This window comes from Vulpes vulpes, chromosome 14, assembly GCF_048418805.1.
Source record: "Vulpes vulpes isolate BD-2025 chromosome 14, VulVul3, whole genome shotgun sequence".
Lineage (NCBI taxonomy): Eukaryota > Metazoa > Chordata > Mammalia > Carnivora > Canidae > Vulpes > Vulpes vulpes.
The window spans coordinates 24,914,619-24,936,958 of NC_132793.1; the positions used below are offsets into that span (position 1 = coordinate 24,914,619).

Genomic DNA, 22,340 nt, shown 5'->3' on the forward strand with positions numbered 1-22,340 from the left:
CAACAAGTTTTAAGATCATTTCTCCTAGCAGAATAACTAAAGATTACTGGTTTTGACTCAGCAATGATTTATCAAGACAAAATGCTTGACTATATGCTTTAAACTATATGGGACCAGTTTAAACTTTAAGCTACTGAGCACCTGAGTGGCTCAGTCAGTAGAATGTCTGACTCTTGATTTCAGCCCAGGTCATCATCTCAGGGTCAAGAGATGGAGCGCCACTTCAGGCTCTGTGCTCAGTGTGGAGCCTGCTTGGGAATATCTCTCACCCTGCCTTTCATTTACATTCTCCCTCTCTCTCTCTCTCTCTCTCTCTCTAAAAATTAAATAAATAAGTAAATCTCTCAATCAATCAATAGCAAAAACAGCAATTTAAACCATACAGGCCCAGGGACACCTGGGTGGCTCAGTGGTTGAGCATCTGCCTTTGATTCAGGGCATGATCCTGGAGTCGCCAGATTGAGTTCCACATCGGAGCCTGCTTCTTCCTCTGCCTCCCTCTCTCTCATGAATAAATAAACAAAATCTTAAAATAATAATAAATAAAAATAAAATAAATAAATCATACAGGCCTAGAGCCCACTTGATGAAACTCTGAGAAACTCCTTAAAGTACACGCTCTCAGGTCCTTATCAGACTCAACAAAATCAGAATACAGAGGAGGGGGTCCAGAAAACCTAGACTTTAACAAATTCTTCAGATAATTCATATATACACTAAAATCTGAGAAATTGGGCGGCCCAGGTCTCAGCAGTTTAGTGCCGCCTTCAGCCCAGGGCCTGATCCTGGAGACCCGGGGTCGAGTCCCACGTCAGACTTCCTGCATGGAGCCTGCTTCTCCCTCTGCCTGTGTCTCTGGTTCTCTCTCTCTCTCTCTCTCTCTCTCTCTCTCTCTCTGTGTGTGTGTGTGTGTGTGTGTGTGTGTGTCTCATGAAAAAATAAATAAAATCTTTTTTAAAAAAATAAAATAAAATCTGAGAAATTATGGCACTAAGAGATGCAAAGATAATTAGGACAAAGTCCCTGCCTTCGAAAAGATTGTTAGTATAGTAGGGGATAAATGTACACATAGCACCAGATATAATAATCTAAGATATAAAGTAAAAAGTATCAAAAAGACAGGCTGAGTCTCCTCCAGCTAAGCAAAGAAAGAGTTTGGTGAGAAGACAGGTTTTCAGTTCAGATGAGTTGGGAGATAAGTTGGGAGAAACATACCTACTATAACCAAGGAAAATCAAAATAACTAAAACAAAAAAACAAAATGGTTTCATGCAAAGAACATATCAAAGTGGGAGGGCATCAATTAGCCTAGGCTAGAATGTATAAGCCATATTTTCCACCACAATCAAGCCACTACTTAGCACTGGATGGGAGCAGAAATACATCTTCAGCCCTAAGAAGGCCTACACCTAAGGAACTGAGCAATATCTCTTCTTTCCTTGCTCAGCTCTGTGAATCATCAATTTCAAGTCCCTTCCACATACCCACAGTATAATCTAAGAATGATGACCAGCCAATCTCCAGCCAATGGAGATGGGGCAGGTAGGTGTATGGATTTCCATTCATATTCTAAACCAAAATCATGACTCTAACTTGGGCCTAAATTGCTTCTAATTATTGACCTCTTAACAACATCATGACTGTCACCTTTAGTATCCTCAGTGCTGGACCACATTCCTGACTTCAACCTATCACCTGAATTTTAAAAATATAGCCATTAAAGGGATATTAATAACAGTTCTTCCATGGTACCATGTGGAAGGTTAGGTGTCAGCTGGTGACTAGTTCCAGAACCCGTATCTCTTTCTAGTGTCTCACAGGACATCTGGAACTCTAGCTCTGAGCAATTTGAAAATTGCTTTACTGACTTATTAGAGCTAAAGGCATGAAACTAATAACTCAGCTTGCACAACTCCTGGGTTACTTTTCACATTATATTCTATGTGAATGGTGGCCCCTAGAGCACAAATCCAGAATACAATGTGAATGGTATAATCAATTACTGGCCAGCCAGCCATATGCCAGTTAGGTGTTTCACAAGTATCCTGGTTGTCAAGATTTTATTAATATACTTTATATTCAAAGCACTAAAGAAAGTTCTAACAGTGTTGAATGACTGCTGTGGATATTTAACATGACAAGCAAAAGTAATCTGTATCATCTTCTGGTGTTTTAAGATTTTTTTTTTTTAAAGATTTTACTTATTTATTCATGAGTGACACAAAGAGAGAGAGGCAGAGACACAGGCAGAGGAAGAAGCAGACTCCATGCAGGGAGCCCGATGTGGGACTGGATTCTGGGACTCCAGGATCACGCCCTGGGCAGAAGGCAGGCGCCAAACCGCTGAGCTACCCAAGCATCCCTCATCTTCCGGTTTTAAAGCCCATTATTTTATAATGCTAAATAGCCTAGGAAATCTTTTTCTAATAAGCATGGCCTTACCATAATACTTCTTAATGGAACTTGAAAAGTCTTAAGCTATAAAAAAAAAAAAAAAAGAAAGAAAGAGAGAGAGAGAGGAAAGTCTTAAACTATTTTTTGAACAGCATGTTATAAGGGCTGTTTCTCCATACATATTAATCAGACTATCATTTTTAATGTATACATACACACAAGTATATATGTATATCTGCACATGTATATGTGTATCCTTCAAAGAGTACTTAACAGCCTATCAGCTGCGATTTTTTTTTTTTTAAAAAAACTGTATTTACAGAGATGCCTGGATGGCTCAATGGTTGAGCATCTGCCTTTGGCTCAGGGCATGATTCCAGGGTACCGGGATCAAGTCCCACATCAGGCTCCAAACATGGAGCCTGCTTCTTCCTCTATGTCTCTGCCTCTCTCTGTGTGTGTGTGTGTGTCTTTCATGAATAAATAAATCTCCAAAACAAAAAAAAGACTGCATTTACTTATTTGACAGAAAGAGAGCACAAGCAAGGGGAACTGGAGGGAGAGGGAGAGGGACAACAAGTAGGCAGGGAGCCTGATACCTGGCTCCATACCAAGACCCTGATCATGACCTGAGCCCAAGGCAGATGCTTAACTATCTGAGCCACCCAGGAACCCCTGAAATTTTTTTAAAAGATTTATTTAGGGATCCCTGAGTGGCGCAGCGGTTTGGCACCTGCCTTTGGCCCAGGGCGCGATCCTAGAGACCCGGGATCGAGTCCCACGTCAGGCTCCTGGTGCATGGAGCCTGCTTCTCCCTCTGCCTGTGTCTCTGCCTCTCTCTCTCTCTCTCTCTCTCTCTCTCTGTGACTATCATGAATAAATAATAATAAAAAAAATTTTTAAAAAAAAGATTTATTTAGATAGAGTTTGCACACGAGTGGGAGGAAGGGTAAGGGGAGCAAGAGAGAACCTTGAGCAGACCCCCAGCTGAGCATGGAGCCTGAAGGGTAAGGAGGGGAACAGCTCAACTAGGGGCTCAATCTTATAACCCTGAGATCAAGACTGAAGTTGAAACCAAGAATCTGGACTGGATGCTCAATCACTCAAATGACTGAGCCACCAAGGCACCCTTGAAACAATGTAATTTTTTAAATGTGTATGAAGTGGCACAGAGAGATGAAATGATTGTTATCCAGACTTCCATCCTGTCACAGGACTGACCCTGATAGCCAAAATCAAAATCTTTTAATTACTATTCTTTTAAAGCTACCTTTTCTTTATAAATTCTTTTCTTCCAATTTATTGTTACATTTTTTTTTTTTTTTTTAAGTAAGCTCTAGGGCAGCCCTGGCGGCTCAGTGGTTTAGCACCTGCCTTCAGCCCAGGGCATGATCCTGGAGATCCAGGATTGAGTCCAGAGTCAGGCTCCCTGCATGGAGCCTGCTTCTCCCTCTGCCTGTGTCTCTGCCTCTCTCTCTCTCTCTCTCTCTCTCTCTCTGTGTGTGTGTGTCTCTTATGAATAAATAAATAAAATCTTAAAAAAAAATAAAATAAAGTAAGCTCTAGGGTGCCTGAGTGGCTCAGTTGGTTAAGCATCTGCCTTCCCCTCAAGTCATGATCCCAGGGTCCTGGGATGAAGTCTCATATCGGGCTCCCTGATCAGCAAGGAGCCTGCTTCTCCCTCTGTCTTGTGTGTGTGCCTCTCATTCTGTGTCTTTCATGAATGAATGAATGAATGAATGCTATTTTTAAAAAAGGTAAAACTGTAATTTTTTTTAAGATTTTATTTATCTATTCATGAGAGACACAGAGAGATAGAGAAGCAGGCTCCATGCAGGGAGCCCGATGTGGGACTTGATCCCAGGACTCTGGATCATGCCCTGGGTCGAAGGCAGGCGCTAAACCACTGAGCCATCCAGGTGTCCCTAAAACTGTATATTCATTGCAAAAAAAAAAAAAAGAACTTTGATGAATACCTCACACCACATGTCAAAATGAGTTTAAGATGGTAATAGACATTAAATGTAAAACCAAAACTATACAACTGCTAGAAGAAAGCATAAAAGAAAATCTTTGTGGGACACCTGAGTGGCTCAGGCAAATCATGTTCCAATAAAAGATTTATACCCAGAATATATAAAGAATTCTCAAAACTAACTAATAAAAAAACTGTTTTAATGGGTAAAGATTTAAAGCGACATTTCACCAAGGAAGATATATGGATGGCAAATAAGCTTTTGAAAATATCTTGGAGGGGCACCTAGGTGGCTCAGTAGATAAGCATCTGCCTTTGGCTCAGGTCATGGTCCTGGGGTCCTGGGATATAATTCTACATCAGGCTCCCCACAGGGAGCCTGCATCTCCCTCTGCCTCTTTGATCCAGCCATGTCACTCATATGTATTTACAAAGGTAACTTTATTTGTACTAACCAAAAACTGGAAAAAACTTAAGAATCTATCAACAGGTCAATAAAAAATAAATGAATGTACCAAAAACAATAAAAAGAAATGAACAACTAATACATACATCTCAAGAGTTATGCTGAAAAAAAAAAAAAAAAACAATCCAGAAAGAAGAAAGGAAGAGAATGAAGGAAGATATAGGATATACAGTCAGAATTACTTCATTTATATAAAACATACATATGGGATCCCTGGGTGGCGCAGCGGTTTGGCGCCTGCCTTTGGCCCGGGGCGCGATCCTGGAGACCCGGGATCGAATCCCACGTCGGGCTCCCAGTGCATGGAGCCTGCTTCTCCCTCTGCCTGTGTCTCTGCTTCTCTCTCTCTCACTGTGTGCCTATCATAAATAAATAAAATTAAAAAAAATAAAAAATAAAAAATAAAAAATAAAACATACATATATTTATAATTAACCCTACAGAAATTGCAAACTAACCCTACAGTAATTAAAAGATCAGTTTTGGGTGCCTGGGTGGCTCAGTCAGTAAATGTCTGCCTTCAGCTTGGATCATGATCCTGGGGTCCTGGGATTCAACCCCCCACACTGTATTCCTTGCTCAGCAGGGAGCCTGCTGCTCCCCCTGCTTATGTTCATGCTCTCTGTCAAATGAATAAATAAAATATTTAAAAATAAATAAATAAATGATAAAAAAATAAAAGGAGATCAGTGTTTAGATAGTGCAAAGGAGCATAATAAGAGGGAGGGATTTTCAATGGGCATGAGGAAACTCAGAGTGACTGACATATTCACTATCTTGACTGTAGTGATGGTTTCACCGGTGTGTCCATGTCAAAATTTATCAAACCATACATTTTAAATATATATATTTACCGTCCATTATATCTCAATTTCTTAAAGAGTAAAAGAACAAAACAAAGTATATATAAGGGGAACAAGTGATAAAGGTTTAAGAAAAGTCAGGAAGAAAAAAAAATAAAATAAAATAAAAATAAAAATAAAAATAAAAATAAAAAAGAAAAGAAAAGTCAGGAAGGGGGGGAGCCCTAGGTGGCTCAGCGGTTTGGCGCCTGCCTTTGGCCCAAGGGCGCGATCCTGGATTTCCGGGATCGAGCCCCGCATCCGGCTCCCGCATGGAGTCTGCATCTCCCTCTGCCTGTGTCTCTGCCTCTTTCTCTCTGTGTCTATCATAAATAAATAAATAAATAAATAAATAAATAAATAAATAAAAAGAAAGAAAGAAAGAAAGAAAGAAAGGGAAAAGGGAAGGAAAAGAAAAGAAAAGAGGGGATCCCTGGGTGGCGCAGCGGTTTGGCGCCTGCCTTTGGTCCAGGGCGCGATCCTGGAGACCCGGGATCGAATCCCACGTTGGGCTCCCGGTGCATGGAGCCTGCTTCTCCCTCTGCCTGTGTCTCTGCCTCTCTCTCTCTCTGTATGTCTGACTATCATAAATAAATAAAAATTAAAAAAAAAAAAAAAAAGAAAAGAAAAGAAAAAAAAGAAAAAAGAAAAGTCATGAAGAAGCACTGTTTGTTCCGGAGGGAATGGAGAGATCCCTGAGGATTCCATGCAGGTTGAAATAGCTGGATATGAGAAGATAATGAAATAAGCCAACCATCATCTGTAGGCAGTGAGAAACATGGTCTGAAACACAAAGAGGAATCATTCCCTGAGAAAGACAGAGGACAGAACATAAGGCAGAGGAAGGTTAGCACAATACTTCATTAATCTATTACACACTACTTATGGTGCATTCCCCTTGGCCAGTCAGCTTTTTAAAATGCAAATGTCAGATTACTCTCCTGGCTTATTTCACTGATAATTACAACTGAAATAAGAGATCCAGAAAAAAACCATATTTCTCTCATGGGTCCTGTCCAATCAAACTTGGCTCAGTTTGCCTTGAAATGGTATTTCTCAAAAGAGTCTAACATTCCTTGTATAATTCATCTTGATAGTAAGTATTTCAAAGAATCACATAGTTTACCAGAAAATACCTGAAACTAACTTATGTTTCTAAGTTGCTTAAAGCAAAGAGGAAAAGCTTATCCAAAGTATTCTTGGGTCATAAATGTAACAAAAATGTCATGTTCTAAATAGCCCAGTGAAAAGAGCTAATAGATCTCTTACACTGCCGTCTAGATCAAGGATCCAGTCCCTACCCCCTTACCCTACCCTTCTGCAATAAATCCAAATGTTACCTTCTCAATAAAGGTTTCTAAGTTCCCTCCTCATAGTGCTTCCTTGATAGAATTAATTACACTTTTCTGCCCCTTGACCAATAGCACTTAGCTCCTTAAGCTATTAGAAGTTAATAGATGTCCTACTCATCACAAACCCTAAACAGTGTTCTGTATATATTAGGTGCTAAAACAAAGAAGAGTTTGATGGCGTAAAGCCAAAGGTGAAAAGACCTAAAGAGGCCCAGAGCAAACCCAAGGCTCATCAGAGTTCCAGTTTCCCTTAAGTGTGGAAACTGCAAACTTCCTGAGTCTAAGAGGATGGATACTTGAGGGTTCATAACATCATTCTGTCTATATTCAAAATTCTCCATGTACATTGTTAAAAAATAATAAAAGGTAGGTGAAGATATAATCAAACTTTTTGTTTTTACTTTCCTACCTTTGAACTTCTCTTTCCTTTTTACTTTAAACTTGATCTTTGCCAGCCTCCCCCCCTTGTTGTCAACAGGTCCACTGGGTCATTAGCCATTTAACAAATGGTGGTTTGGAGGATAAAAGACAGACCCTTTGCATAAGCAGTGGAATTCCAAATGCTAGACTCTTGGCTCCACAATGTCTGATTCAGAAGAACTGCTGGGAGCTATTAGTTTAGCTCGCCCACCCAAGCATATGAGGACTCCTAGAGTTCCTTTTACACCACTCCCATATGCCTCTCATTTATGCCTACACAGTTTTGTGATTGTGAGCTTTCATTTAGCACAGGAACAGATCAGATCCAGTGTAACCACAGAAATTATTAGGAAGATCTAAAGATATGGAATCCAAGAGGGAGCAGTTTCAAATGTGGAATTGCAACAGATCAGAATTTTTTCTAGTGGGACAATAATACAACAAAAATGCACTTTCAAAATCCACAGACACAGATGAGAGGATATACAGTAACAGTGAAATGCATTCTGGCCTAAATGAAAGCATTTGCCATTTTATCAACTATCTTGTGCTTTCCCACCTGAGTCTTTGCAACACTCCTCACTATACCTGCAACAGTAGCCTAAGTGATCTCTATTTTCATTTAAAAAAAAGGGGGGGGGGGGCAGCCTGGGTGGCTCAGTGGTTTAGTGCAGTCTTCAGCCCAGGGAGTGATCCTGGAGTCCTGGGATCAAGTCCCACGTCGGGCTCCCTGTATAGAGCCTGCTTCTCCCTCTACCTGTGTCTCTGCCTCTCTCTATGTGTGTCTCTCATGAATAAATAAATAAAATCTTAAAAAAAAAAAAAAAAAAAAAAACAAAAAAACCCAACTTTTTAAAGTATTACTGCTTTCCTTTTTCTTAATACAAAGATACTGGGAGTAATCTTAGCCTTTTTTTTTCCACCACTGACAAAAAGTACAAAGTAAAGGGGAAAGAGATGGGAAGATCTCCTATAGTATTTACACTAGAATAAAAGAGGAATAGAAGGTTATTAAAAAGAACAAGCAATGTCATAATGTAAAAACAACTGTGGGCAGTACAAACTCCCAGTGGGGAAAAGAAAAGGTTAAAACACTTCCTCACACAAGCCAACTGGTGGCACTGCACTGTGAGCCCAGGACTTGGTATTGGGTGGAACAGATTGAAAGTTGGTTCTTGGGCAGAGAAGCTTGATTCTTGCCCCCCAAAATGGACATAATAAGGAAGGTCAAGCATAATTATACATACACTCTGTCAAAAAGGTGTGGAATAGCTTAAGAGGCTACTTATAACTCATATGCTTGATTCCACATCCAAGAACTAGAGACAGAAGTATTCAAAAACTGATCAAGGCCTCAGCCTTTGATTCAAGAAAGGTAGCCAACCAAACAAACCAAGCCAAACAAAAAATTCAGGACTCCAGTCATGAACTGCTCTTCTGTACATCATTTTAAAAGTTATCCTTCAGGGACACCTGGGTGGCTCAGCAGTTAACCGCCCGCCTTTCGGCTCAGGGCATGATCCCAGAGTCCCAGGATCAAGACCCACATCAGGCTCCCTGCATGGAGGCTGCTTTGCTTCTCCCTCTGCCTATGTCTCTGACTTTCTCTCTGTCTCTTATGAATAAATAAAATCTTAAAAAAAAAAGAGAGAGAATAATCTTAATTCATTACAAGGTCTATGGTTTAACCCAATAACATCTCAAATTTTTTAAGTTTATTTATATTTTTTTTAAGATTTTATTTATTTATTCATGAGAGACACAGAGAGAGAGATAGTAAGACAGAGAGAGAGAGAGGCAGAGAGACAAGACACAGGCAGAGGAAGAAGCAGGCTGCATGCAAAGAGACTGGCGTGGGACTCGATCCTGGGACTCTGGGATCACGCCCTGAGCCGAAGGCAGACACTCAATCTCTGAGCCATCAAAGCATCCCAAGTTTATTTATTTTTAATAAATCTATACTCACCATGGGGTTGAAATTCACAACTCCGTGATCAAGAGCTGCACACTCTACCAAGTCAACTGGCTAGGTGTCCTGAGATTCTGTATTTTTAACAAGCTCCTAGGTGATCCTGCTAATCCCCAGAATATACAATGTGTATCTACTTTCCTCCTGGTTAAGGTAAATTTGATGTTGCCTGCCCCACCCTTTCTAGTTCTAAGAAGTATACATCTAGTAGATCACTGCAAAATTACCCTTAAAGACTCATCATTGGGATCCCTGGGTGGCGCAGCGGTTTGGCGCCTGCCTTTGGCCCAGGGCGCGATCCTGGAGACCCGGGATCGAATCCCACATCAGGCTCCCGGTGCATGGAGCCTGCTTCTCCCTCTGCTTGTGTCTCTGCCTCTCTCTCTCTCTCTCTCTCTGTGACTATCATAAATAAATAAAAATTAAAAAAATATATATTAAAAAAAAAAAAAGACTCATCATTCCTCTCTGCTTTCTGTTAATCAAGCATAGCTGCTTGAACCTTTCAATTGGTTTTTTCTTTCCTTTTTTTTTTTTTTAAAGATTTACCTATTTCTTTTAGAAAGAGGGGTTGGGGTAGGGAGACAGGGAGGGGCAGAAGGAGAGAGGGCATGGGGTAGGGGGACAGGGAGGGGCAGAGGGAGAGAAAGAATTTTAAGCAGACTATCTGAGCTGAGCATGAATACCAAGGTGAGGCTCAATCCCACAACCCTGAGATCATGACCTGAGCCAAAACCAAAAGTGGAACACTGAATTGACTGAACCACCCAGGTGCCCCTCAACTGGCTTTTTTCTTAATCATAATTGGGGATCTTCTTTGAACCCTCTCAAATGCTGGCCACATCTCTCTCTTAAACTGAGAAATAAACAAACTGAGGTACATAAATATGAAGTTAAACCTTAAGTTTTCCCTGCACACAGCCCAATGATATAATAACTTTCTGAAACAACAATGTAATGCAGGTTCATTTTAGTTTGCAGTCCTAGATGAAATTATGTACAAAAACCAGTTGTGGGACTCCTGGGTGGCTCAGTGGTTGAGCGTCTGCCTTTGGCTCAGGGCGTGGTTCCCAGAGTCCCAGGATGGAATCCTGTGTCAGGCTCCCTACACGGAGCCTGCTTCTCTCTGCCTGTGTCTCTACCTTTCTCTCTGTGTCTCTGATGAATAAATAAATAAAATCTTAAAAAAAAAAAAAAGTTGCTCCCCTACATAAATGAGCTTACTCACTTTGCTATTTGTTAAATATCACTAGATTTGAGAATTAAAGTTATTTTGAATTTTAACCCAATTCTCCAGGGAAACAAGCCATGATACTGAGAAGTAATTTCTCTAGATCTTAGTTTTTTCATCTGTGAATAGTTAGGGACAAAGGTCATGTTTGCTGTTTCATTTCACTTCCAAGAATCTATGACTCTAGAGTATTTATTTCCCTCTAACTCCTCCTTTCCTAGTGATGGGATCTATGATCTTTATTTTGTTCTTCTTTTGCCTAATGAAAAGCCCTTTTGCTTACTTCCCAGTTCTTGAGAGAAGAGCCTGCCATAAACTATATATACACATTACTATATTTATCCTTATAATGAATTATCTCAGAAAAGTTCATATAATAAGCTGGAAATATCCTGAAGTAACTAAAGTAAAAAAATCAAAACTAGGGACGCCTGGGTGGCTCACTAGTTCAGTGTCTGCTTTTGGCATGGGGCATGATCCCAGGATCTGGGATTGAGTCCCTCATCGGGTTCCCTGTGGGGAGCCTGCACTCTCTCTGTATCTCTCATGAATAAATAAAAAATCTCAAAAAAAAAAAAAAAGATCAAAACTAAAGCTAAAAAAAACAGGCACCTGGCTGGCCCAATTGGAAGAGCATGACTCTTGAACTTGGGATCATGAGTTCAAGCCCCGCATTTAGTATAGAGATTACTTTAAATAAATAATTTTTTAAAACCTTTGAATTGGGGATGCCTGGGTGGCTCAGGGGTTAAGAGTCTGCCTTTGGCCCAGGGCGAGATCCTGTGGTCCCGGATAAAATCCCACATCGAGCTCCCTGTGTGGAGCCTACTTCTCCCTCTGCCTATGTCTCCACCTCTCTCTCTCTCTCCCTCTGTGTCTCTCATGAATAAATAAATAAATAAAATATTAAAAAAATTTTTAAATTATCTTCAGTGGCAATCCAATAAAAACACAAACAGCAAAATGTACACCTTTTTTGTCCCTTTGTTGTTATTCTGACCAGAGTCAACACCTGTAAGCAAGTTAAAAAAAAAAAAAAAAAGCTGTGTGTAGGTGTATGTGACTGGAGAGAGCTGTGGCTGAAGAAAAGCAATCAATTAGCTCTTCTCCTAAGTCTTACCAGCTGTGTTTTCCTGATGATACAGAAATCTGTCCACCTGCTCCCACAGATGGTACGGCTGCAGCTTAAGTAAAACACCTGGTTCTGTACATCCATTCCATGAAGTTTGTTAGAACAATGCTAGCTGCATATCAGGCAAGCCCCAGTCAGCATTTTCATTTATTGCCCAGATTAAGGCCAACTACAGGATGCTAAATATGCCTTTCATCCCCAAACATAAATATCACAATGTTAAAGAAGTTACTATAATAATGTCAAAGAATTTAAAAATGAATAAATAATAATGTTAAAGAATTGTTATAAAGTGTAACAATCCTAGATTACAAATTTGGTTGTCATTAACCACTTCTCAAACTCTTTAATATAGAACATTTATAATAAGATAATCCTAGTAAAACAAGCTCAACCACCAGCAGGCAGTACTTCTTATTAAGAATCGTAGTGTCAGTGTAATAAATGTGCTGAATGAACATAGTGCTAAATAAAAATCATGTCAGAAATAGACTTTCTTCCTAGTTTTATACTTAAGAAACTTTACAAATGAGAAATTTTTTTACCTTAAATCAACTTCTATCAAAAGAATTTTCTCGGGATCCCTGGGTGGCGCAGCGGTTCGGCGCCTGCCTTTGGCCCAGGGCGCGATCCTGGAGACCCGGGATCGAATCCCACATCGGGCTCCCGGTGCATGGAGCCTGCTTCTCCCTCTGCCTGTGTCTCTGCCTCTCTCTCTCTCTCTGTGACTATCATAAATAAATTAAAAAAAAAAAAAAAAAAAAAAAAAAGAATTTTCTCCCCATTGAAGAAGATTCATCAATATTGGTAAACTAAAAACGATCATTTCTCTTAGGCAAAAAAACCCCACAAAAAAACAACAAAAACACTCATGAGGTTAAAAATGATTTCATGCCATAGTCCATGAGTTACTCTGAATGCTGCAAAGTTACACTTTTTAGGGTATTTGATGGCTTATGGAGAAAATGATGTGAAATCCTGGAAATTAGGAATATCTCAAGAATACTGTAAACTACAGACATGAAAGCTTGGTTACCAAAAGACAACACAGCATTACCTGGTATATAAAAAGCAATCAAATTCAAGTTGTGTGCCCTGGGTGAAAAATAAAATCCAACATCAGCCCCAGGGCACCTGGGTGGCTCAGTGGTTGAACGCCTCCCTTAGGCCCAGGGCTTGATCCTGGAGTCCCCAATCCCCGAATGAGTCCCACATTAGGCTCCCGTAGGGAGCCTGCTTCTCCCTCTGCCTGTGTCTCTGCCTCTGTGTGTCTCTCATGAATAAATAAATAAAATCTTTAAACAAAAAAACATCAATCCCTCCTCCTCCCTACCACAGTCAGCATTAACTAGGCTCTCTCCCTAATACTTTCTCAAACATCTCCATTTATCATTTACCACAAAGTGTCTTATTAGGTTTTTCTTCCCTATAATGCTTCCTCTAGCAAGATTTAGATCTTGGTACCTGGGTGGCTCAGTGGTTGAGCACCTGCCTTTGGCTCAGGTCGTGATCCCTGGGTCCTGCGACTGAGTCCTACATCAGGCTCCCCGTAAAGAGCCTGCTTCTCCCTCTGCCTGTGTCTCTACCTCTCTCTCTCTCTGTGTCTCTCATGAATAAATAAATAAAATCTTAAAAAAAAATTCAGATGGTCTTTTTGTCAGATTTAAACAAAAAGGCAATGGTTCCCAGAGTTGTTTGTAGACCACCCTTTAAGAGAACTACTTAAGGGGGCACCTGGGTGGCTCAGTGGTTGAGCCTTTGGCTCAGGTCATGGTCCTGGGATCCTGGTATCAAGTACCACATCGGGCTCCTTGTAGGGAGCCTGCTTCTCCCTCTGTCTATGTCTCTGCCTCTCTCTCTGTCTCTCATGAATAAATAAATACAATCTTTTAAAAAAATAAGAGAACTACTTAGGAAGCCTGAGGAAATGCAGATTCCTGGGCCCTACCCCAATCTCTAGTATTTAAATCTCTGGGAGGTGAAATCCCAGGAATTGAACAAATTTCCCAGATGCTTGAGGTACACACCAAAGTGTACAAATGCACAATTTTCTCCGCATTAATCATTATTTTAATATAAGCCTACATTTACCAGTTACTTGACATTATTCAGTTTCATTACTCTGGAATTCTGAAACACATAGAAATTTATTTCCTGTTTCGTCTGTTTTGTCTCGAAAGAATCTACTTCATTATCTCCCCAATTTGTCTCCTTGGTCCCCTGACTGGCCCAAAGCAGGTCTTTTTTTTTTTTTTTCAAAGCAGGTCTTGTATGAATGTTGAACTTATCCCACAAAAGCAGTTTGATTTCTTTTTCCTTCTGAGAAAAATATTCACAGCATAGGAATTTGATTATCATTTGATAAATGTATCATGAAGTTAGATATCAAAAGCGAAATGCATCATCTGTCATATGTATCGGTTTACAAATATGGGGGGGAGGAATCACCAAAATATCTTTGTAGTATTAATGAACTGAAAACTGGCAAGGCTTCTATAATTTAAGTCTGGAGAGTTTGGTTCACCTGAATCTTTTCTTCCTCTAGGTCATCAATAGCAGAAGGGACCTATTTTCATTTCCAGTACAGCTCTGTCCAGTTACAGGCTCATTAATTGCTCTTTCTACCTAGCAGACAGATGGAGAAACATCATCTCCTACACCTACAACCACAGGTAATATAGGTGGATCTGCAAGAGCCCACTGCTCCAAAATGGACAACCTTGCACTTTCTGAGAAAGAGAAAAATATCTGAATGGTGCCTGGCAACCTCATGTTGAGTCCTTTTTTTATAGAGCATTTGGAAAGTCCTCTGATCATATATCTGCCTTTTTTAATAGAGCATTTGGAAAGTCCTCTGAAATGAAAGGTGTGATCACTTTTAAAGGCATCTCACTAACACTGAACAAATCAATACTAAATGTTGCTGCCGTTCATAAAATCTGTTCCAAGGTACTTAAAACAACTGAAAAGGTTAAGTATCTTTGGTCTTGTTTAAAGCAAAGGTCTAAGAGAAGTTTTGTGGACTTTCCATCTGACCAAAAATTATGATTACGCTGCAAAATATTATGTATAGTATGATTCCACTTATGAAAAACACTGTTCATTTGTGTATTACAGATGTATGTAAAGGTATCAAAAAAAGTCTGGAAATACAAACTTTCAGTCGTTAGGTGAAAGGGAATTTTTACTTTTCACTATATTTGTCACAATTTTTTTAAGAATGTCTTGAATTACTTTTGTAAAATACTTGTCAAAAATTTTACTGTCAAAGCAGAATACTCTTATAAAATAAATGATCAATCATTCAACATGGCTGAGAAACAGAACATGGTAGCTAACACAGTTAGTCTATATATTGCTGTGGAGTTAGGACTTGGGTTCAGGTCTTGTCTCTTCTACTTTATCAGAAGACAGGCCCTGAATCAGTCAGTTCATCACCCATGCAGCCCTGTTTCCTCAACTATAAAGTGTAGGTGGTAATGCTACTCAACTCACAGTCTGTTTTGAGCACTGGAAAATATGTGAAATCCTCAAATAAACTATTATTTTTCAAATTATGTACATATCACAAATATGCTTTAAAATACAATGTAAAACAATGTGGTTAAAGCTTTCTTCAGATATTCACAATATACTTTATACACAATTTACGTATAAAATACTGTATAGAAGTCAAAATCAATCTCTAAGGTCACTACAGCATTGATCATTTTACAAACAGTAACAAACTATGCGAGACTAAATCTATACAAAGTCTAGTAATTTCAGTCATAGATCTTTCAAAGAAGTACCCAGGAACTTTCTCAATAAATTAATTCTTATATTTTACTTCCTTCTCAAATAGCTCTCACAAAAAAAAAGAAAAATCTATACAATCTAAATTCTAAATAAGGAGCTTTACAAGTATTCAAATGAGGGAACCCCAGGTGGCTCAGTGGTTTAGTGCTGCCTTCAGCCCAGGGAGTGATCTTGGAGACCTGGGATCGAGTCCCACATCAGGCTTCCTGCATGGAGCCTGCTTCTCCCTCTGCCTGTGTCTCTGCCTCTCTCTCTTTTTTCTCTCATGAATAAATAAAGTATTTTTTAAAAATTAAATTAAAAAATAAAAGACATCTCCTAATGTCTCCCCAGTCTTCTCTAAATCGGTAAATTAGCAACTTAAGCCAATAATCTTGGAGTCATGCTTGACACACAACCTCCAGCTCATATCAAATCCACGGAGGCAAATCCTAACAGCTGTATCTTCAAAATATCCTGAATCCAACTATTTCTCCTCACCTCCACTGTTAACATTCTGGTCCAAACCACCAAATGCCTCTCTCTTGTCCTACAGAATTAATTTAATCCACATTCCAGCTTCTACTCTTGCCCCAAGAAGAATGTTTTCCCCAAGAGCAGAGTAATCTCTTTAAAAGGCAAAGGAGGGCAGCCCGGGTGGCTCAGCGGTTTAGCGCCTGCCTTCAGCCCAGGGTGTGACCAGGTCGGGCTCCCTGCAGGGAGTCTGCTTCTCCCTCTGCCTGTGTCTCTGCCTCTCTGTGTCTCTCATGGATAAATAAATAAAATCTTTTTAAAAAAATAAATAAATAAAAGGCAAAGGAGAGGGATCCCTGGGTGGCTCAGTGGTTTAGCGCCTGCCTTTGGCCCAGGGTGCGATCCTGGAGTGTCAGGCTCCTGGCGTGGAGCCTGCTTCTCCCTCCTGTGTCTCTGCCTCTCTCTCTCTGTGTGTGTCTATCATAAATAAATAAATAAATAAATCTTTAAAAAAAAAAAAAAAAAACAGACAAAGGAGATGGGATGCCTGGGTGGCTCAGCAGTTGAGGTCTGCCTTTAGCTCAGGGGGTGATCCCAAATCCAGGGTTAGAGTCCCACATCAGGCTCCCTGCAAGGAGGCTACTTTTCCCTCTGTATCTCTGTCTCTGTATCTCTCATGGATAAATACAATCTTTTTAAAAAATAATAATAAATAAAATAAAAGATAAAGGATAATGTCACTTAGCTCAACCCTTCCAAAGGCTTTTCCATCTCATTCAGAAAATCCAAAATCCTTTCTATAACTCTTAAGGTGCTCCATGGTGTAGCCCTGTTTACCTCCCTGAGATGAGCTGTTGCCCTTACTCAATGTGTTCCAATCTTACTATCCTCCTTGCTGCTTTGTGAATGTACCAAGTATGCTTCCACCTCAGGGTTTTAACACTTGTTATTTGTTCCCTTTGCCTGAACTCCTCCTCTCTAGTTTTTCTTCAGATCTTTGTCCAAATGTCACTTCATCAGAAGTCTTCCTCAACCACCCTAACAGCACTCCAATCACCTTCTATCTAATGTACTTTTTAATACTTTAGTGCTAACTATATTAAAGTGTGTACAAAATATGTTTTATTTTATTTTATTTTTATTTATTTATTCATGAGAGACACAGAGACATAGGAAGAGGGAGAAGCAGGCTCCCTGCGGGGAGCCTGAGGTGGGACTCAATTCCAGATCCTGGGATCATGCTATGAGCCAAAGGCAGATGCTCAACCACTGAGCCACCAGCCGTCTCTCAAAATATATTTCTAATCACATTAAATTTCAAGATCTGTGAGAGGGTTTCATTTTGTTCACTACTGCATCCCTCAGACCTTGTACAAAGTAGAGCCTCAGCAAAAGTTAAGACTGTTAAGAATGTAGAATAAATGGAATTCTCACAGACTGCTGGTGCAAATATAAACTGATACAACTCTGGAAACCTCTTTAGCAGTATCTACTAAAGCTGAACATATACACAATCAATGACCCTCTAATTCCACTGCTCGGTACTGACCCAACAGAAAAACATACATACATATACCTAGACATAGACATACATATACCTAGACATAGAAGAATGTTCCCTGAAGCATTATTCCTAAAAACCCCAAATTGGAAACAACCAAAATATCCATCATCAAGAGAATGGATAAACTGTGGTATATTTTTACTATGGAAGTCTATATGGCAATGAGAATGACTTACTGACACAAGAACATGTGATATTATCATTGAGCAAAAGCCGCCAGATACAGAAGAAAACACAGTATGTGACTTTTTACATATAATGTTCCTTGAAAAAAAAAAGACAAACCTAATGAAGAGTGAAGAGGTCAGGATACTGGTTACCCTGGGGAAGAAGGGAACAACAACTTGTGGGTGAGAGGTGGGTCTGAAGTAGTTGCTGTTAACATTCTATTTCTTGATCTGGATAGGAGTTACATAAGTATGATCACTGAAAATTCACTGAGCTGTACCTTTATGATTTATGGGGTTTTTAATACAAAATTTGCATAGACAGAAAAATTACAGGAAAAGAGAAACACTGTCAAGCTATCTTCTAAACAGTTATTGCAACTAATATTTCACTAATCTTTTTTTAAGATTTTATGTATTTATTTGACAGAGAGCACAAGCAGGAGGAGTGGCAGGCAGAGGGAGAGGGAGAAGCAGGCTCCTTGCTGAGCAGAAGCCCAATGTGGGGTTTGATCCCAGAACCCCGGGGTCATGACCTGAGCCAAAGGCACACATCTCACTGACTGAGCTACCCAGGCGCCCCAATGATTTTTTTTTTTTTTTAAAGATTTATTCATTTACTTTAGATAGAGAGCAGTGCAAGCTGGAGGAGGGACAGAGGGAGAAAGAGAGAAGCAGACTCTCTGCTGAGGATGGAGCCCCACCAGGGCTCTATCCCACCACATGAGATCATAAACTGAGCAGAAATCAAGAGTTGAAGGCTCAACCAAGTGAGCCACCCAGGCACCCCATTTATCTTTTAAACATCCTTCATTAGTAGCCACAGCAAAAATTTTTTATTAAAAAAATATTTTCATTTAAAATATAATCCATGATTAAGTGGATTATAAAGCTACATCTTCTAGTCACCTATAAACTAGAATCCAGGTGCTAAGAAAACCAATCCAAAGATGCTTTCTCACTATACCATACTGTCTACCTAGATACAAGAACCTATTTAAGAAAAATTTATTCCTCTGTTACTGACAGATCTTTCCACAAAAGTTTCTTTTTTAAAATATCATCCAGGGTAAATTTTTTTTTAAAGATTTTATTTATTTATTCATGAGAGACACACACAGAGAGAGAGGCAGAGACACAGGCAGAGGGAGAAGCAGGCTCCATGCAAGGAGCTCAACATGGGACTCCATCCGGGGTCTCCAGGATCACACCCTGCAGCACTAAACCACTGTGCCACCAGGGCTGCCCCATCCAGGGTAAATTTAATAAAACCTGAAGCTTTCCTTTCCTCTTTAATCTGTGGAATCAAAATCAATCTGTCATGTTCTAATATTTAATTGGCATAGATTGTCTGTTTTCCCTGGAATCAAGAAAAGGGTTCACATGTAAAGATTAATCTGGCAAATAAATACACAAAGAGATTCTTTTCCTAAAGCAAGTTTGTGCTCTACACTGGGCTAAACCCTCACATAATAAATTAACTCTTCAGCAGCCTCCAAGCTCAAAAGCAAGTTTGTGCTCTACACTGAGCTAAACCCTCACATAATAAATTAACTCTTCAGCAGCCTCCAAGCTTCAGCAGCCTCCAAGCTCAACCAATTAAGCCCTAATGAGATAACAATTTCTTAGAGTCCCACATTAGGCTCCCTGCATGGAGCCTGCTTCTCCCTCTGTGTCCCTCTCTCTCTCATGAATAAATAAATAAATAAACAAACAAACAAACAAACAAACCCCTCTTGGTTTTATATGGCCCTATCAACCACCCAAATAATCCTGTCACACTTACTTCCAAATTGGTAGTTATGAATATAAAAAAAGCTTTGATTACTGAATATTACAGCTTCACTGCCATAACCATGTGCTTTAAAAATTATGGAATTGGAGGGTGCCTGGCTGACTGAGTGGGTAGAGTGTGCAACTATTCATCTCAGGGTTATGAGTTCAAGCTCTATATTGGGTCTAAGAGATTACTTAAAAAATAAAATAAAATAAAATCCTCAAAAAAAAAGGGAGAATTTCAATTGCTTTAAAAATGGAAACAATCGGGATCCCTGGGTGGCGTAGTGGTTTAGCACCTGCCTCTGGCCCAGGGCGTGATCCTGGAGACCCAGGATCGAATCCCATGTCGGGCTCCCGGTGCATGGAGCCTGCTTCTCCCTCTGCCTATGTCTCTGCCTCTCTCTCTCTCTTTGTGTGTGACTATCATAAATTTAAAAAAAAAAAAAAAAAATGGAAACAATGGGGCAGCCCAGCCCGGGTGGCTCAGCGGTTTAACACTGCCTTCAGCCCAGGGCGCAATCGGAGAGACCCCGGATCGAGTCCCATATCAGGCTCCCTGCATGGAACTGCTTCTCCCTCTGCCTGTGTCTCTGCCTCTCTATCTCTCTCTCTGTCTCTCTCATGAATAAATAAAATCTTTAAAAAAAAAATGGAAACTATAGCCTTAATTTGAAAAGATGACTAATAGGGACGCCTGGGTGGCTCAGGGGCTGAGCTGTTGAGCATCTGCCCTCAGCTAAGGATGTGATCCCAGGATCCGGGATGGAGTACTGCATAGGACTGCCTAGAGGGAGTCTGCTTCTCATTCTGACTACGTCTCTGCCCCTCTCTCTAAATATAAAAATATATTTAACAAATTTAGTTTATCAGTCATTGTTTTTTTAAAGATTTTATTTATTTATTCATGAGAGACACACACCCACAGAAAGAGAGAGAGAGAGAGAGAGAGAGAGAGAGAGAGAGAGAGAGAGGCAGGCAGAGGGAGAAGCAGGCTCCATGCAAGGAGCCCGATGTGGGACTCAATCCTCGGTCTCCAGGATCACACCCCGGGCTGCAGGCGGCACTAAACCGCTAAACCACTGCGCCACCGGGGCTGCCCTGATAAACTAAATTTGACTTAATTGCTGTCTCCAAACTATGCATGTCCTATAATCTGCAGTTATCTTATTCACCTGCAACCACCAAAATAAACAAATAGGCAATTGCTAAAGGTTGTTAGATACCATGTACAATGTTATCTGGTCTGAAGATTTATTGTCTTAATTCATGGAACCAGAGACTGTGGAATGAGAAAGACCTCAAAGATCCTTTTCTTTTGCCTTTCCTGTATTTAGAGCATTCCTTCTCAAAATATCTGTGTGTCCACTAGGTGGACATAACAGGTGCTCAAAATGAGTTCAAGGACACAGAGGCAACTATTCAATCAGAGGCAGAGTATTCAATCACTGTGTTTTTGTGCTGATAAAAGGTAGTTTCATAAAAATGAGAAGAAAGCTGACTTCTATTAATACAAGCACAAAGCTTATTATCAACAACTGAAAATAACATAAGGCCAGAGTTTCTGAGGAAAAACAAGTTGACAATAAGAGTTAGACATGTTTGCTGTCAAAAGATGCACTATATGTCGTAAGTCTTTATGGGATACCAAGTTACATCTCAACTTTTCCTTCATGCTAGAAAAGAAATTTTCTTCTAGGAGTATAATTCTACCAGCAGCACTGGAAGGTGCTGGCAGTAAAGAAAGGACAGCCATTGTTTAAACAATGGCTGTTAACCAGGAAGATATGGTAGAGAATCACCTGAGCGGCTATTTCCAAAAACATATGAGACATCCTCTCACAGAATTTTATCACAATATAGATGGCACATTGATATTCTAATAACTCACCAAGGTAATTCCTTTTTTTTTTTAAGATTTATGTATTTATTTATGAGAGACACAGAGAGAGGCAGAGACATAGGCAGAGGGAGAAGCAGGCTCCATGCAGGGAGCCCAATGCGGGACTTGATCCTGGATCCCAGGATCAGGCCCTGAGCTGAAGGCAGACACTCAACCCCTGAGCCACCCAAGCATCCTGTTTTTTTTTTTTTTTTTTTAAGATTTTATTTATTTAAGCTTTGCGCTCATAGCCAATGAGATTTATCCGAGGCGCGATTATTGCTAATTGAAAGATTATATTTATATATCTGATACACAGAAGTAGAAAGAGCACAAGCAGAGGGAATGGCAGAGGGAGAGGGAGAAGCAGGCTCCATGCTGTACAGGGAGCCCGATGCAGTACTCGATCCCAGGACCCTGGGATCATGAACTGAGCCAAAGGCAGACATTCAACTGACTGAGCCACCCAGGTGCCCACTCCCCAAGGTAAATCTGATCACACACCACCAATCCACCCATCCTCTCACCCCAGAGGAAAACCAGTTTTCCAGTCATCTAGAACCAGAGGCTTAAAACACAGAAAGCTAAGAGCTGGGGAAGCTGTTTAATGAAACAATCAGCTGAACTGTTGTATACTTATTTCTAATTCTTCAAAACTAGGAGAATAAAAAGTTGTGAGCAAAGGACACCTGGGTGGCTCAGCAGTCGAGTGCCTGCCTTTGGCCCAGGGCTGATCCTGGAGTCCCACGTCAGGCTCCCTGCATGGAGCCTGATTCTCTCTCTGCCTGTGTCTCTGCCTCTCTCTGTGTCTCTCATGAATAAATAAATAAAATCTTAAAAAAAAAAAATTGTGAGCAACTACCTATAGAACTCCTGAAATTTTTAGCTACCCTATTCTTCTACTCCCTTGGTTCTTTTC

At 40.1% G+C, this 22,340-nt stretch overlaps 1 protein-coding gene across 4 annotated transcripts in view; it reads right to left on the bottom strand.

Moving 5' to 3' along the window:
- The window catches only part of CBFA2T2 (CBFA2/RUNX1 partner transcriptional co-repressor 2), a 150,009-nt gene that overhangs the window by 109,152 nt on the left and 18,517 nt on the right, over positions 1-22,340 (bottom strand). For 2 of the 4 annotated variants that reach the window (XM_072736103.1, XM_072736101.1), the window contains exon 2: positions 5,038-5,194. The exons of the other annotated variants lie outside the window; for them this stretch is intronic. The gene's annotated coding sequence lies outside the window, so the exon portion shown is untranslated. The remainder of the gene's footprint in view (positions 1-5,037; positions 5,195-22,340) is intronic. 4 annotated transcript variants of the gene reach the window in all.